The sequence below is a fragment of the Gossypium arboreum genome, chromosome 9 (genome assembly GCF_025698485.1).
Source record: "Gossypium arboreum isolate Shixiya-1 chromosome 9, ASM2569848v2, whole genome shotgun sequence".
Lineage (NCBI taxonomy): Eukaryota > Viridiplantae > Streptophyta > Magnoliopsida > Malvales > Malvaceae > Gossypium > Gossypium arboreum.
The window spans coordinates 34,118,273-34,136,578 of record NC_069078.1 but is presented as its reverse complement, the minus strand read 5'-3'; the positions used below and the strand labels follow the sequence as shown (position 1 = coordinate 34,136,578).

Genomic DNA, 18,306 nt, shown 5'->3' with positions numbered 1-18,306 from the left:
GTTGAGAACAATGAATGCCTAATTGTCCTTGTTAGATGACAGTTCAGTTCTAGCAGAATTGAGAGCTAGGCTGGTGTTTCTACAAGAGATCCGTGAAGCTCAGAAAGATGATAAAGATTTGGAAGCCATGAGAACTCAGTGTGAGTCGGGGGTTGAATCAGACTTTTGGATTGGTACCGGTGGATGTATAATGTTCAAAGATAGAGTTTGTGTACCCAAGGACAGTGAGCTTATTCAGAAGGTCTTACGAGAGGCACATAGTGGTTGTTTGTCTATCCACCCGAGTAGTGTGAAAATGTACAATGACTTGATATTAGTTAGAAAGAGGTTTTAATTAATCAACCTAAGGTTAGACGTTGTTAGTCTCGAGAGAGATAATAATATAACTTAGGGATTTCTACGGATCAAGTCAAGTGAACAAATCGTTTGATTTAGAGTCAAATAGCAAGTGAAGTCTAGGTGGCTTTTCCCTTGGGTATTGTCTAAATCAATCAGTTTTTCCTAAAAGTATTTCCCTAATTTACTTTCTGTGCATTTTTAGTTTAGTTAATTAGTTTAGTTAAAACAAATACCCTTAATTTTAGGCTAGATAATAAAAAGAAAGTTAATAGTGGTACTTTTAGTTCTGGTGGGTTCGACATCCCAGTCTTGCTATAAACTATACTACTCTTCGATAGGTGCGCTTGCCTTCATCGTGATAATAGTTAGTTTTCAAGTACAATCAATTATAAATTTAAAACTTATCGCGATTTGCATCAATCAAGATTTTGGCGCCATTGCCGGGGAACTAAAATATTAGGACCACTTAATTTTTATTACTTTAGCCATTTATTTTATTGCAATTTAAATTTTATTTTTGTTTATATTACTAAAATTTCTTTTATTTTCAACTGGCAGGTTTTTATAGTTTATGACTAGAAGAAACCCGTCAGGACCATTACTTTTTGATAGGGAGATCGAACACACAGCTCATAGAAACCAAAGAGAAATTAGGCGAAGCGTACGTGACATAGAGGAAGGACAAGAGGACGATATTCAAACCACAACAGAGGAGATGGCTGAAAATCAGAATAATCAGCTTCCTTCTATGGTTGCTGCAGATCCAATAAATCAGAATCCTGCTCCTCATACTATGTATGATTATGCTAAACCTACTTTAACAGGAGCTAAATCGAGTATAGTTAGACCTGCTATTGCTGCAAATAATTTTGAACTAAAACCTAACGCAATTCAAATGATACAATAGTTTGTTCAGTTTAATGGTTTGTAGGATGAGGATCCAAACACTCATTTAGCGAATTTTCTGGAGTTTTGCGACACTTTTAAGATCAATGACGTTTCTGACGATGCCATTTGCCTTTAGTTGTTTCCCTTTTCATTGAAGAACAAAGCTAAAATGTGTTTAAACTCGTTACCATGAGGGCCAATCACTACTTGGGAACAAATGATCGAAAAATTTTTACTTAGATATTTTTCGCTAGCTAAAATGGCTAAGTTGAGGAATGATATTTCTTCTTTTGTGCAGATGGATTTAGAAACACTCTATGATGCATGGGAGAGATACAAGGATCTATTGAGAAGGTGCCCTCACCATGGGTTACCTCTATAGCTACAGGTTTAGACGTTTTACAATGGTGTGGACCCCTCAACAAGGTAACTTATCGACGTAGCCGCTGGTGGAACTCTAAATAACAAAACACCTGAAGAGGCTCACGAATTTATTGAAGAGATGTCACTGAGTAACTATCAGTGGCAAGTCATGAGAACGAAGTGACAAAAGCAGCTAGTGTTTTCAACCTCGACGCGGTCACTATGCTATCTAACCAGTTAGAACTTTTAAGTAAAAAGATTGATGGTTTATATGGTTCTACTCAGGTACATCCAGTGATGAGGTGCGACGTAAATAGAGGAGGATTACACGCAGAATATCAATCCTTCAACCCTAGCACAGAGGAGAAATAAGTTCAATATATAGGTAATAATAATTCTAGACCTCAAAATAACCTATACAGTAACACTTATAACATAGGTTGGAGGAACCATCCCAACTTCTTGTGGGGTGGCCAAGGAAATCAAAGGCCACAACATCCCCCAAATTTAATACAACCACCTTACCTGTAGGAAAAAAAGCCGAACCTTGAGGAGATGCTCACAAAGTTTATCTCGGTGTCAGAAACTCATTTTTAGAATACCAAAACAACACTTAAGAATCAACAAGTGTCGATCCAAGGGCTCGAAACTCAGATAGGCCAACTTGCCAAACTAATTTTTGAACGACCCCAAGGTAGCTTGCCGAGTGATACTGAATCTAACCCAAGGGAACAGCTCAATGCGATTACCGTTCGAGAGAAGGAATGGATAGTCAAACCTGAACCAGAACCGAGGAAAGGAATTGTGGCAAGTAAAGGTAAAGGTGAGGTGGACCACAATGAGTAAAAACCGGTAAGTAGAGAGTATGAACCTCGTGTGCCATACCCCAGTGCGACAAGGAAAGACCACATAGATGAACAATTTGGTAAATTCCTTAAACTATTAAAGAAATTACACATTAACTTACCGTTTATTGAAGCTCTTTCATAGATGCCAAACGCAGTTAAATTTTTAAAGGAGCTTTTAGCAAAGAAACAAAAGTTGGATGAGGCGTCGCATGTAGAGTTGAATGCAGTTTGCTCAACCGATCTATAGAATAAGCTACCCAACAAGTTGAAAGATCTAGGGAGTTTTACGATTCCTTGTTTGATTGGTAGTTTGAACGGGAATAATGCATTGGCTGATTTAGGGGTGAGCATTAATGTTATGCCTTATAAAATGTTTAAACAGCTAGGTCTTGGGAAACCCAAACAAACTAGGATGAGCATTCAATTGGCTGATAAAACCATTATATTTCCTAGGGCTATCATTGAAGATGTTCTTATTAAAATTGATAAATTTATATACCCAGTAGACTTTGTTGTTCTAGATATGGAAGAGGATAGTAACATACCTTTGATTTTAGGATAAATCTTTTTAGCAACTGCTAGGACCATTATTGATGTTGGTACAGGTGAACTCACACTTCGTGTGGGTGATAAAACAATCACTCTTCAAGCTCGTAATTTGAATAACACATCGAAAATTGAGGGAGGCTGTATAAATCATACTACCAATACTGATCATGTGGTGTAACCTTCTTTGCGGGAAACACATTCGATGAGCATAAATGAGCCTTGTTCAAGTAACAACAAAGAACCCATCTATGAAGAACGAAGGCTACAGATTGAAGAATTAGATGAATGGCGAACACCTGTCAAGGAAAAACCAAAAGCACATGAAAAATTGAAGCAACACCACAATGAACACAGGGATGAAACGAAGAAAATTAAAGTTGGGGACAAAGTATTGTTAGATGAAAATGACCCCTGAATTGCTATTCTAGAGCACAATACGGACAGAGCGACTCCCTTCACGGTAACGAACATTTTTCCACGTGGTATAGTCGAGGTAACACATACTGTATTTGAAACTTTTAAGGTAAATAATACTCGACTTAGACCTTATTTTGATAAAATTGATAGCAGAAAGGAGGAGTGTAAACTCCTCGCACCACCATGACCACTCAACAAGAGAGGTAAGTCAAGCTTAGACTCTAAATAAGTGCTTCTCGGGAGGCAACCCGAGCACTAACAGTGTTGATTTTTTTTCAATTTTAGTTTTTAACTTCTAAATCACTAACTGAGTCCTTGAACTCAGGTTTTCCACATCCACACGGGCATGCCTTAGGCCGTGCTCATACCACGGGAGGCAACATGGCCGTGCGATACGGCCGTGTGAGAACAGAGCAAAATTTTTCCCCAATACGGGATTCGATACATTGCCACAGCCATGCAACTTGGCCATGGGCAATTCTATCAAATCAACACGGGTGTAGGACACGCCCTTGTCTATAAACTGTGGCCGAAACTGCCAAACTAACATGGGTGTGCGACACACCCGTGCCCACCACCCGTGGTCAAAACTGTCAAAATAACACGGGTGTGCGCACATATACATGGGCGTGGGAGAAGCGAACGAAGTAGGACACGGCCGTGCGACACGGCCGTGTGCACCAACACGCCCAAGGAACACAGGTATGGACCAAATTTCAGACGCGCCCAAATTTGAAAATCACAGGCACGGCTGTGTGCCCCAATATCTATATAAACCCCTCACTACTCATCATCCCCTTCCCTAAAAACCCTAAACCTAGCCGCCAAAATCTCTTTTTCCCCACTGACCGGCCACCCCTAGCCCCCTTTTCTTTTCTATTTTCTCCCCTATCTCTTTCCCCTCTTTTCTCTTCTCACCCTTGTGCGCCCCATGGCCTCACTGCCTACGCCCGTGGCCATCGCACCAGCCACACTGTCGCCGCCATCCGCCGCACATCAATGTCGTATCCCTCCTTCGGCAAGACCACCATCGTTTATCAGTCGTTTGTTTCCCTTTCACCCCATTACTTTTATTTCTTGTACTGATTTCTTAACTTATTCTTGTTATTCTCTCTATTGTTAATAATTTGCATGTGTATTAACCTTATCTATGTTTCCATTTTTCCCTAATGATAAAGATTTACTTACATAGTTGTGTTCTCATTGATCTTTACTCTTGCTTGATTTTCCCATTCACTTGATTGATCTTTTAGTATTCACTTGGTTTAACCTTAGCACTATGTCCATCTTTAACTTAACCCGTTGATTCATATGCAATATCACCACGTTTTTAGCATGCTTAAATGTGTGTCCTAGCAAGTCATTATTTTTGGATTACTCAGATTTTACTTGAAGATGTGGGCATTATTGTTGACTTAATCTTTTCTTTTTGCAGGTATACCATGTCAAATCCACGTGGTAAGAAAACCACTATCCCCGCCTCAAAAAAAATGAAAAGGAGCAGCATCCTCCTCGGGTCCTACCATCGGAATCAGGCACCCATTTCTCCAATTTCCACCGAGACCCCAGGAGGAACTATTCTAGATACTACGGGCCCAACCCCTAGGTGTGGACCATTGCATTGATTAGACTGCCCTAGAACAGATCCAACTCGCTGACGCAGTTCAAGATCTCCTGACTACCGACCCGTGGGGACTCTTCTTCGAGATCATTGAGCCGGCCTACCTTGAGCTCCCACTCGAACTCTGTTCAACCTTCCATCTTTAAGTCGTTATAACAGAGTTCGATGATCCTGGAATGGTCCAGTTCTGTCTCGGCGGTTTAGTTCGCTAGTTGAGTGTGCCTGAGTTTGGAGTCACGTTAGCACTATACACAGAGGAGTTCATGGAGGACAACGACTTCGTTAGCCTCCATCGCCACATCCATTACTCTTCTTCAAACTACTAGAGGGCCCTCGTCCCTGCTTCGGCCACCTCTGACCCGAGTCGCTCCAAGGCATAGGCTCTCACCCCATCCTTGAGATACCTATACGCCATCCTAGCCCACACCCTGACAGAACAATGAGAGAGCACTGGTGTCGTCAACACTAACGACGCCTATTTTTTATAGAGCATGGCACATGGGCATGTATTCGACCTTGTCTATTTCATTGCCCTCGCCATTCGCCATCAGACGGAGTGGTATAGGAAGGGATCATTTCCATCATCCTTTATGTGACTCGCCTGGCACGGTACTTGCTTATCCCTCACTCTCATCTGTCAGATATCCCTAGAGGGCATCCCGAGTATGTTGTATATGAGGACGATTGAGCGACGACTTGGATTTGATCCTCCCTAGTACCACCTCGTCCAGTCAGCCGAGTAGGAGGACCCAGAGGACATTACCGATGATGTCCCTCCACCTCACGAGGATCCAGCCTCTCAGCCACCACCTATTCAGCATCCAGTTCATGTGGCGACTTTACTCTCTCACATCTCTGAGTGCCTCACTCGATTCGAGCAGCAATGTTTTTAGCACTTTGATCACATTGATGCAACTCCACATCAGATTTGTCAGTACCTTCACATCTCATCGCCGCCCTCACCTCGCGAACCATCTGGCGATAAAGATGTTTAAAGACTTTTTAGAACTACTTTTTATTTTATTTTTCTTTAATTTTATTTTTACTTCATCCTTAGGTTTTATAATTTATATTAAACAATTTATATTTTTGGCCATTTCTTTACGAGTAATCATGCTACTTTATATTTCCTAAAGAGTTATTTATTTTATCGCAAGTATAAAGAGCTCCAAAGCTCACTATTACTTAGGAATTTACAACTCCACTGGAAAAGGTTTTCCACGACTGCCATGTCCTGATCGACCACGACCATAGCTACCACCAGATATGATATTCTTTTGGCACAGGACTTGTGGACTAACGAACCTCTACCACCACTGGAGTATCCTCCTCCAATCTTACACTTGCCTTAGCCGACCACTCTCTATGAATCCAGTTCAAGGATTCCATTTAACATTTAGGAAGTTTCACTTCTCTCTCTATCTTATGATCTTATATCTATATTTTTTTAGTAAATCTATCTTTGTACATTAAGGACAATGTACATCTTAAGTGTGGGAGGGTTATTCATATCATTATCAGAAAAATCCCTGAATTTTTCCTTATTCTCACGTGACTCACTCTTATCACTATTAGAATGAATTTTGGTTAATTTATTATTCTTATTGATATGTCTTGAATTAAAACATAGGCATTTATGCATTGACTATTTAAACTTTAAGGAATTAGAGAATCAAGCATGATAAGTTGATTTTTGAAAATTCAATTTTTTAGGTTGTTTCCCCAAGTTTAGGTATTATCTTAAGTTGAAATTCACAAGATTAACATCAAAGAGCCATAATTTTTGTGAGATCTTGAGCCTTTAGAGCATATATTATTTCTTTCATGCTCACTTTTATTGTTCCTATGAGTGCGTCAATATTGATTTGTTATTCTAGAACTTGCTTCGATTATGCATGTCAAGACTACACCATTTGATTTGATATGTCGAGATGATAAAGGCACTTAGGTTTAACCCACTTACTTCATAAAAGTCTACCCTCATAATTAACCCTTAGTGAACCCCCTTGAGCCTAACAAACTATTCATTGATTTACCCTCAATATTAACCCATAACCCATTATTGTTGAAATCCCCTCATTTGATCCCTATTTTTGTCGAGATTTGATTTGAATAAATTGCTTAGCTATGTTTTATTTTTGATAGTTAGAAAAATTCTATGTTAACTTGATTTGTTCTTAAAAAAAAACATACATACATATTAGTAGTAACTTTTTGTTTTTGAGCTTAAGTATTTAATTCTATATCCCATGAAGAAAAGCTCAATTCTAGGATCTTCTAAATTAGAAAAGTAATTTATCAAGTTTTAGTATTTTTCTAGTTAGGTAAATTTTCAATTCAATCTCGATTCTAACTTCTTCTTTCAGCTTGTGACCATAGCCCCTAACCAAAGCCACGTTACAACCGTCTAAAGACCTTTTGATTAATGAATTATCTCAATATATAGTGGTGGAGATTTGATTTTCACGCAAGCCTATGGTAAAAACTTTTCATATTGACTGTTGAGTGCTAAATTTCTTGTCCTTCAACACCTTGAGTGATTTGAGTGAATCTTTAGTGAGGATGTGAAACTCTGTGATATTTTGAATCAAAGGTGATTACTTAGATAAGGGGAGACACCTATGTTTTTGTGATAAAATGCTCAACTTGGAATGTTTGAAACTTTGATGTTCTTCGAGTTGAATTTTCAATGTATGATTACTTATGGATTCTTTTGAGATACTATTGATGAGAATTATAAGTTGAGAATAATTTATTCTGATTGTGAGTTGAGGATTTTGCTTGAGGACAAGCAAACACTTAAGTGTGGGCGTATTTGATAAGTCATAATTTATACATATTTTTATCCCATGCTTAGCATATTTTTGGATGAATTATCATCATATTTGTGGAATTTGATGCTCCTAATCCTTTAATTTCATGTTTTATACTTAGGTGAGCATAGGAGAGTAAAAAGAGCAAGAAACGAGCCAAAAATAGAGAAAATGGGTCAACGTAGGAAATCAATACGGCTAGGACTTCCTCACACGGGTAGTTCACACGCCTGTGACTATTTAACAGATTGTAACACGGCCTAAGCCACCTGACACGGGCGTGTCCCTGTCAAGCCCAAGTCTTGTCCTATTCAGAAAAGGCCACTCTTGAGGGTTTTGAAGCATTCTAAAGCCTATATAAACACTCTAGGAGGTACCTAAATAAGACACATGGAGTAGGAGGCAAGGAATTACTCGAAGGAAGCTGATTGATCCATCTCAGAAGCCGGATTCTCCTTTAAGACTGAAGATCTCCCTTCAATTTCCTTTGGGATTTTTGGGTTTCTTTATGTTTTGTTATCATTATTCTTCTGAGATATTTTCGTTTACACTTATGAACTAAATCCCCTAAATACCTAAGGGGAATGAAACCTAAGACAGATCTTGTTATTATTTTCTAAATTATATGATAAATATTTGACTTGTTCTTAATTATGAGATATTAATTCTTGCTTTAATATTCTAGGATATTTATTCAAGTATTGATATGATTATTCAGAGGAGCAAAAGTCCCTGTCTAAGAGTAGATCTACCATAATTAAGCGGAGTTGATTGCACCCCTAGACATAGGGTGACATAATTTTACCGGATTAGGGTAAAACCTAATAAGGGAATCTATAGATCAAGTTAATGCAACACTAGGGGTTTTAATTAGAAAGAGATTTCAATTAATCAACCTAGGGTTAGACATTGCTAGTCTCGAGAGAGATAATAATATAACTTAGGGATTTTTATGGATCAAGTCAAGTGAATAAATCGTCTGATTCAAAGTCAAATAGCAAGTGAAGTCTAGGTGGATTTTCCCTTGGGTATTGTCCAAATCAATCAGTTTTTCCTAAAAGTATTTCCCTAATTTACTTTCTGTGCATTCTTAGTTTAGTTAATTAGTTTAGTTCAAACAAATACCCTTAATTTTAGGATAGATAATAAAAAGGAAGTTAATACTGGTACTTTTAGTTCCTGTGGGATCGACATCTCGGTCTTGCTATAAACTATACCACTGCTCGATAGGTGCGCTAGCCTTCATCGTGATAATAGTTAGTTTTCAAGTACGGTCAATTATAAATTTAAAACTTATCGCAATTTGCATCAATCATCATGACATAGATACATGATGCTACTCACACAAGCTGATAAGAATCTGCAACACATGCTGGTTAACTCAGCCACAGGTAGGACATACGGACCAACACCCAAACATATAAGCCCTAATGTCATGTCATTAGTATATTAATCTATTCCTAAGGTTCAACCGGGATTTCACATTTGCCAAATCGAAGTCGAACATATCCTCAAGGTCGTATTCACAAATAATTCAATAATAAAGTATTTAAAACACAATTATATTAATACTTATTAACATACGAACTTACCTCGAATGCAAAAACGACGAAATGGATCGATTAGTCCAACACTTTATTTTTCCCCAAATCTAAATCTGAACTTCGTTTTTCTTGAGTTGTATAACATTGAATTTAACTTATTCAATTATCATTCTATTCAATTTAGCCCAAAAATCCCATTATGGCAACTTTACACTTTTACCCCTAATATTTCAATATTTTTATAATTTAGTCCTTATCTCATAAAAATACAAATTCATGTAATTAAGTCCCTACCCATGCTAGCTGAATTTCACTTATTACCATAGCATCGCATATTTTCCATTTATTTCATATTTCTACCAAAAAATTTTCACATTTCTCAATTCAATCCCTAATTGACAATTTTACTAAAAATCACTTTACAAATGTTGTTTATCTAACAACAAGCATACATTTTCTATCATCAAACATCAAAATACATGTACACTCATCAATGGAAAAATCCTAAACCTTTAATGATTTTGCAAATTAGTCCTTGAGCTAGCTAGATTGAGTTGCAACGATCTCAAAAACATAGAAATCATTAAATTCGGGACAAAAACCATACCTAAATAGATAATGGAAGCTTCACCGAATGAAAACCCTAGCTATGGCTTTATCTCCCCTCTAATTTCAGTAACGAAGAAGATGAATGAAACAAAATTTTTGTTTGTTTTATTTAATTAACCTTTATTTACTAAATACCAAAATTAACTTTTAAAAATATCACAAATTTCAAAATTACCAAGCCATTATCATCCACTATCATATTATTGGGCTATTTACCACATAAGGACTTCCATTTTAAATTTGTATAGCTATTAGACACCTTTAGCTACTAGAACTCTACTTTTACACTTTACGCGATTTAGTCCTTTTTATCAAATTGAGCATTCAAACAGTAAAATTTCTTAACAAAATTTTTACACAATCATACTATCATGTTTTATACATTAAGATAATATTAAAATAATTATTTTGACCTCAGATTTGTGGTCCTGAACTACTTTCCTGATTTGACTAAAAATGGGCTGTTACAACTCTCTCCCCAAGGAATTTTCATCCCCGAAAAGCTTACCAAAAAATAAGTTAGGGTACTATTTTCCCATAGATTCTTTGGGTTCCAACATAACTTCTTCAACCCCATGACGTTGCCACAAAACCTTCACAAAAGATATGTTTTTATTTATCAAATTTTTAATCTCTCGAGTTAGAATTCTGATCGATTCTTCGTTATACGTCATATCCAGTTGAATTTCAATCTCTGTTGGAGAAATTATGTGCGATGGATCTTATCTATATCGGCGTAACATCAAAACTGAAACACATTGTGGATCCTTTTTAACTCTGATTGTAAATCTAGTCGATATGCCACTGGCCCTATTCTTTCGATAATCTCATACGGCCCAATAAATCGCAGACTCAAATTTCCTTTGCGACCAAAACAAAGAATCTTCTTCCACGGAGATACTTTCAAAAATACTTTTTCGCCAATTTGAAATTCAATGTCTTTGCGTTTCAAATTCGCATACTATTTCTATCAATCTGAAGCTGCTTTCAAACAGTCGGGAATTAATTTCACTTTATCTTTGGTCTCTCTAACCAAATCAACCCCATGAATATTTTTCTCACTAAGCTCAGTCCAGTATAGAGGAGTTCGGCATTTACGACCATATAATGCTTCATACGGTGCCATCTTTATACTCGATTGAAAACTGTTGTTATACGCGAATTCAACTAATGGTAAATATTTCTCCCAATTGCCATCAAACTCTAAAACATAACAACGAAGCATATCTTTGAGAATCTGAATTACTCTCTCAGACTGACCGTCAGTTTGCAGATGAAAAACAGTGCTAAAGTGCAATCGCGTACTCAAAGTTTCTTGTAATTTCTTCCAAAATCATGATATGAACCTCGGATCTCTATCCGAAATAATAGAAGCTGGTACCCATTGAATCTAACGATCTCAGAGATGTACAACTCAGCTAGTGTGACAGCCCTAATTTGACCCTAGTCGGAATATGGTTTCGGGACCACAAAACCGAGTCATAAAATTTAGTTAAAATTTTAATTGCATATCTTATATGTGTGATAGTACTTGTATAAAAATTTGATGTTTTAATTTTATCTTAGGAATGTGAATTTTGCTTGAAAGGATCTAGTTGAGAGACTTAGAAAATTATGATAGGTAAATAAGTAAGGACCAAATAGTATTAAAATAGGAAAGTTTGGGTTTGCATGTCAAAGTGCCCAATTCATGTTAAGTGGCCGGCCAAGCATGGTTCCATTCCTCCAAGTTTATGTTGTTTATTATTTAATATTGGTAAGTAAATTAAAATAAATTAAAGAAAGGAATTAAAAGGAAAAGATGAATAAAATAAGGAGGGAAGAGGAGTGTTCATCTTTTTTTCTTTGGCTATTGCCGTGAGTGAGGAGAAGGAAGGAGATTTGGTTATTTGATTTTAGCTTGGAAGATGGCTAGAATGAGGTATGTATTGAATGATTCTTGAAAATCTATGCATGTTTGAGATGGTTAGTTCAAATTCTACTCATCCTATAGATTAGACTTAGGATTTTGAGGTTGAAATTCGCCAAGAAGCTTGAAACTCTTAGTAGATGTGTTAATGTCATTAAAATGGATAGTAATGTAGGATATGGTGAGTGGTTAATTGCTTTTAACTTGAAAGTTGAGGTTAAAATGGGTTAAGTGATTGCGAATCTAATTTAGGGGTGGAGGATTGTGTTCATGTTATATTGGATAGGTAGAGGTTGTAATGAGGTTGAAATTGTTGAATTGTTAGTTGGGTAACAAATGAAGCAATCGGCCATATGGGGTAAAAATGGGATGTTCATTTTAGTTGTTGTTTCATTTTGTGAGAAATGGGTCAAGTGTTCATGAGATGAAATTTTGTGATTAGATGAATTAAAAGTAATAGTATAGTTGATATATATATATATATATATAGATAGATATACATTTTCGCCATCACTTAGGAGCTTATGTGATGTTGAGTTTAAGCTTTGCATATTGGCTATATATATACATATATATGTAAGCCCATTCGTGATATTACCTTAGGACTATGTATATATAACCGACAAAAAAATGGGAAAAACTAGCAAAGATGATTGCCGAATGTCCAAGTATACATATGCATGTGTGATTGGATTATTGAAAGTATGGTAATTGCATAAGGTTATTAGCCGAATAGCTAAGAACATAAGGTAGCAAGATAAAAATTTTACCATGCCGTTCCGTATGTCATAAAATCATTAAAATGTGAATACCAATATTTGTAGCAAAGCGGTTGAATGAGTTAATTTATTTGTTTAAGCTCAAGATCCTAAAGGAGAGGCGTCCAACAAGGGGAAATCGAAGGTCATCGAGTAGCCGACTTGGAATTATTTTACCCAACACAAGGTAAGTCATTAAGTATATAGTTGGTATTGATTTAAATGATCGTAATACCTATGCAATTGTGTTTAATGAGATGAAATGTATACAAATGTATATGTATGTAGAGATGAAATTGTCGAATGTAAAAAGGAAGTGAAGCGTATAGAGTGGCTGGTTTTCGGCACTAAGTGTGCGGGCAATAAGTGTTCACAGTTGTGAGATTGGCACTAAGTGTGCGGGCTTGAAATGCATGGCACTAAGTGTGCGAGTTTAAAGTACATGGCACTAAGTGTGCGTGGTTGATTATTAAGCACTATGTGTGCGAACCCACTATATATATATATATTTTCTATCAATTATTTATATTAAGGGTGCGACCTTCTTGAGTCGATTTGGACGATGGAAAGGGTAAGTACCTTGAGTTCATGGCTAATAGGTGCTATGTTTATATTTGGAGTTGAGCGTGGTAAGTTTTGAACCTATGTGATGATTATAATTGAAGTCACGTACATAAGGTTCATCGTGGAATAGGTGAAAGTTCACTTAGTTGTATGATTGTAACGAAAATAAAATGATGTATGGAAATGCCTCAATTATTCTATTGAATAGCGTATGAAATGTCAATTTAGGACTTGGAATGAGATTGAATCGTAAGGTCTAAGAAACTATGGCATAGTTCGGTATGGATGGAGTACTTAGCCTCATTTCGTTGTTTCCTCTTGTGAAAATTTTATTAATGGATGGTAGTGTAATGCTTATGACTTACTGAGTTATATATTCATTCGGTGTTTGCTTGTCACCTATTTTAGGTTTCTTGGACTCGACTTTTTTCGTATTCGGGACCATCATCGTAGTCATCACACCGGCTAGCAACTTTTGGTATTTTCTTCTTAGTTGGTCTAGGAGAACATTTCGGCATGTATAGGCTATTATGATTTGTTGAAATTTGGTATGTAAACTTTTAGCCACGCGAAAATGGCATAAATGTTCGGTTGGAATTGGTTCTATGATGTTTGGACACAAGTCTTGGTAATTCGGTTTTGGTTGAGTATTGGTTGAGGCCTACTCGATTATTATGCCATATGTCATGGCTGATTATTTTCGGTGTTAAATTCATGATTTGGTAATAGTGTAGTGGGGAGATGCTCGGTGATGATTAGCCTTTGGCATGGCTAGTCATGGTCATAAATTGTGACATGTATGATGAATTATTAGTTAGATCAAGGAAAAATCATGAAATAGGCATAGTTTGTTTTAGTAACAGATGCTGACAGCAGCAGTGATGTGAGATTTAAAAATCACTAAAAATAGTAGAAATGGAATTAAATAATGAATAAATTATGAAATCGAAGCTTGTTGAGTCTATTTTCATATGGAAGAAACGAAACGACCATATGAGCTGTATATTAGGAGTGAATTAAATTCTTGTGAAACAGGGCTAGAGTGATTTCTGGATCCCCTATTTTGATTTAGAAAATTCACCGTAAACTTTATCAAGATAATTAGAGGTCGTGCCTTATATGTACAAATTCATTATCGAGTCTAGTTTCATTAGAGACAAACAGCATAGGCATTGAAGCCCTGTACAGGGAGATATTTAAATCATAAAGTACAGAGGTCAGTGTAGTCGAACCTTGAAACAGGGGAGAATTTAACAAATAAACTGTACTAATTGGCCCAACAAAAAAATTCTAAAAAATTTCCCCCATATAGATATATGAGTCTAGTTTCGGGGAAAATTTACGAAATTGGATTTCGAGTTTCAGAACTCAAAATATGATTTTTAAAGCGACCACGATACAGTAGCAAGCTTGCCTGGAACAAAAAAAAATAGGGGGAAATAAATGAAGTAAGCCGGTAACACCTCGTGTTCGATTTCCTGTAACGGCCATGAGTTTGGGGTGTTACAGCTAGTCTATCAAGCGAAAAGTTTGTACGTATTGGAATGAAATGTGTTGATTTCGTCAAACAATCAACAATAACCCAAATAGCATATTTCTTTTTCAAAGATAGGGTTAATCCTGATACGAAATCCATTGTAACTCTATCCCATTTCCACTCTGGTATCATCACTAGCTGTAGTAATCCCGAAGGCACTGGATGTTCGACTTTGACCTATTGACAAACTAAGCATCTCGACACAAACTCTGAAATGTCTCATTTCATGCCTGACCACTAGTACAACTATTTCAAATCATTGTACATTTTAGTACTCCCTAGATGAACAAATAAACAACCACTGTGTGCTTCATGTAGAGTTTTCTGAATAAGCTCGAAATTCTTTGGTACACAAATTCTACCTTAGAATAAACAATCATCGGATCCTATCTAGTACTCTGAATCAGTAATCGACTCACATTGTACTCTTTTAGCTTGTAACTCGTTATCACATTTTTGAGCTTCACAAATTTGTTGAAGGAATAATGGTTTAGCTTTTAATTCAGCTAAAATCGTACCATCATTAGACACAGTTAACTGCGCGTTCTTCTCCCGCACAGCAAACAAAGATTTTCTACTCAAAGCATTTGTGACTACATTCGCTTTACCCGGATGATAATCAATCACTAATTCATAATCTTTCAACAACTCAAACCATCTTCATTGTCACAAATTCAAATATTTCTGAGTCATTATACACTTCAAACTCTTGTGGTCGGTAAAGATATGACACTTCTCACCGAATAAATGGTGTCGCCAAATTTTTAAAGCAAAAACAATAGCGGCCACTCTAAATCTTGCGTAGAATAATTCTTTTTATGCATTTTCAATTTTCTGGAAGCATGAACTATCTGTAACAGTCTGGTTTTGACCCTAGTCAGAATAGTGGTTTCGGGACCACAAATCTGAATCTAAAAAATATTTTAATATTATTTTCTGTGTCTGTGATATGTGAATTTATGTCTGTGAAATCTCTGTGACTTAATTTGTCTGTTTCTGTGCTTAATTATGAAAAAGGATTAAATCGCGTAAACAGTAAAAGTTATCTGATGTTTGTTAAAAGTGCCTATTTATTTTGGCTCATTAAAGGTAAGGTCCTTATGATGAAATAAATCCAATTATATGATAGTGGAATATATGGTTTGGCATAATGGTTAATATGGTTATTTTTAAAGGGTGGTTAGGTAAATGGTTTATTAATGTATATTATAATAAAACCCAAGCATAAAATATTTCCATTATGCTTCATCTTTGCCGAAAATTAGGAGAAAAAGGAAGCCATTGAGGCTTCAAGGTATTCAGCCATTGCATGAGTGAATAGGTTAGTCTATTTTGTTCTGTTTTTGATGATTTTTACGTTTTTGTGATCGTTACTTTGTGTTCTTCAAAACCCATGTCTAAATTTCTGTTTCTGTTAAACATTTCATGAAATTCCATTGTTGATATCATGAGTTTTGTGATGTTTTTGGATGAATTATAAAGGCTTGGTAGATGATTTATAAATTTTGTCTTTGAATTTTGATGAAATAGAGCTATTTGAGCTAATTTGTGAAAATGAGGTTTTGAAGGACTAAATTGTGAATTAAATATGTTATTTGGGCTGGTCTAGAAGCCATGTATATTCTTCCAAGCTATAGTCTTCGCAAATTTTGCATATTTGTGATTTTGTGAAAAATGGATTAAATTGTCAAAGTGTGAAAATGTAAGGGCTAAAATGAAAAGTGTGCTAAATATGTGTTCATGGATTATTTTGAGTGAAATGAATGATTGAATGGTTGAATTTGAATTGTATTAGATCAAGAACAAAGAAAATCAGACTTAGATCGAGGGAAGTCTAAAGTTGAATAGTCGACTCGTTCCGTCCGAAATCCGTACGAGGTAAGTCAAATTACAGTTATGTGTTAAATTTACTAATTTCCACATATATAAATTGTAATTTATATTGGATGGCCTTGTGAGCCTGATGAATATCTTTCGAGTAAAGCTTGATAATTTGTTAGTATCCTAAAAGCTCTGTATACTTCTAAAGGAATATTGACATCTATCTGAGATATCGTGTAAGACCGTGTCTGGGACACAGGCCTCGATTGAGATTTACGTATAAGACCATGTCTGGGACATTGGCATCGTATTTGATTTCACGTAAGACCACATGCGGGACAGAGGCATCGATGATTGAATTACATATAAGACCACGCCCTGGGACGTCGACATTGTACTTGTGTATGAGTATCGTATTGTTTCAATCGTCGATGATAGAGTACGAAATATGAGAATGAGTATATGAAATGTATAACCTATACAAGTACGTTTGTATCGTACTAAATTTCTAAATATGAAAGACTCTGTTTTTGTGAAATATGTATGGAATTTGGAAATAAAGCATGACATATATGCAAACAAAGGAGCATGGTTAAGCTTATGAATTATTACCAAATTCATGATTTGGTAATAGTGTAGTGGGGAGATGCTCGGTGATGATTAGCCTTTGGCATGGCTAGTCATGGTCATAAATTGTGACATGTATGATGAATTATTAGTTAGATCAAGGAAAAATCATGAAATAGGCATAGTTTGTTTTAGTAACAGATGCTGACAGCAGCAGTGATGTGAGATTTAAAAATCACTAAAAATAGTAGAAATGGAATTAAATAATGAATAAATTATGAAATCGAAGCTTGTTAAGTCTATTTTCATATGGAAGAAACGAAACGACCATATGAGCTGTATATTAGGAGTGAATTAAATTCTTGTGAAACAGGGCTAGAGTGATTTCTGGATCCCCTATTTTGATTTAGAAAATTCACCGTAAATTTTATCAAGATAATTAGAGGTCGTGCCTTATATGTACAAATTCATTATCGAGTCTAGTTTCATTAGAGACAAACAGCATAGGCATTGAAGCCCTGTACAGGGAGATATTTAAATCATAAAGTACAGAGGTCAGTGTAGTCGAACCTTGAAACAGGGGAGAATTTAACAAATAAACTGTACTAATTGGCCCAACAAAAAATTTCTAAAAAATTTCCCCCATATAGATATATGAGTCTAGTTTTGGGAAAAATTTACGGAATTGGATTTCGAGTTTCAAAACTCAAAATATGATTTTTAAAGCGACCACGATACAAAGAGTGACTTGCCGGAACAAAAAAAAATAGGGAAATAAATGAAGTAAGCCGGTAACACCTTGTGTTCGATTTCCGGTAACGGCCATGAGTTCGGGGTGTTACATTTTTATTGGTATCAGAGCTATGGTTTAGTCGGTTCTAGGTCTACCATAGCGCGTATGAGTCTAACTATACATGCCTTAATGTTAGTGCTTAATAATGTGATGACTTCTGACGGTTAAAATTTTTGTTTTGATTAGCAAATGGAACCTGGGGTAGAGAGACCCTTAGCGGATGACGTTGAAAGTGTAGCGGCTGCTCCTGCGCAAGGGACACCGCCTGTTGAACCTCAGTCATCTGCAAATAATCAGGATGAGGGGGCAAAACAAGCCTTCTTCACCATGATGAATGAGTGGGTCACGCAATATGCCCGAACCATT

General features: G+C 36.3%; 1 non-coding gene across 1 annotated transcript; it reads right to left on the bottom strand.

Moving 5' to 3' along the window:
- Positions 1 to 1,492: 1,492 nt before the first annotated feature.
- On the bottom strand, positions 1,493 to 1,599 carry LOC128280964 (small nucleolar RNA R71). Its single transcript, XR_008271181.1, has one exon. It is a non-coding gene; the product is annotated as a small nucleolar RNA R71 (small nucleolar RNA).
- Positions 1,600 to 18,306: the final 16,707 nt, after the last annotated feature.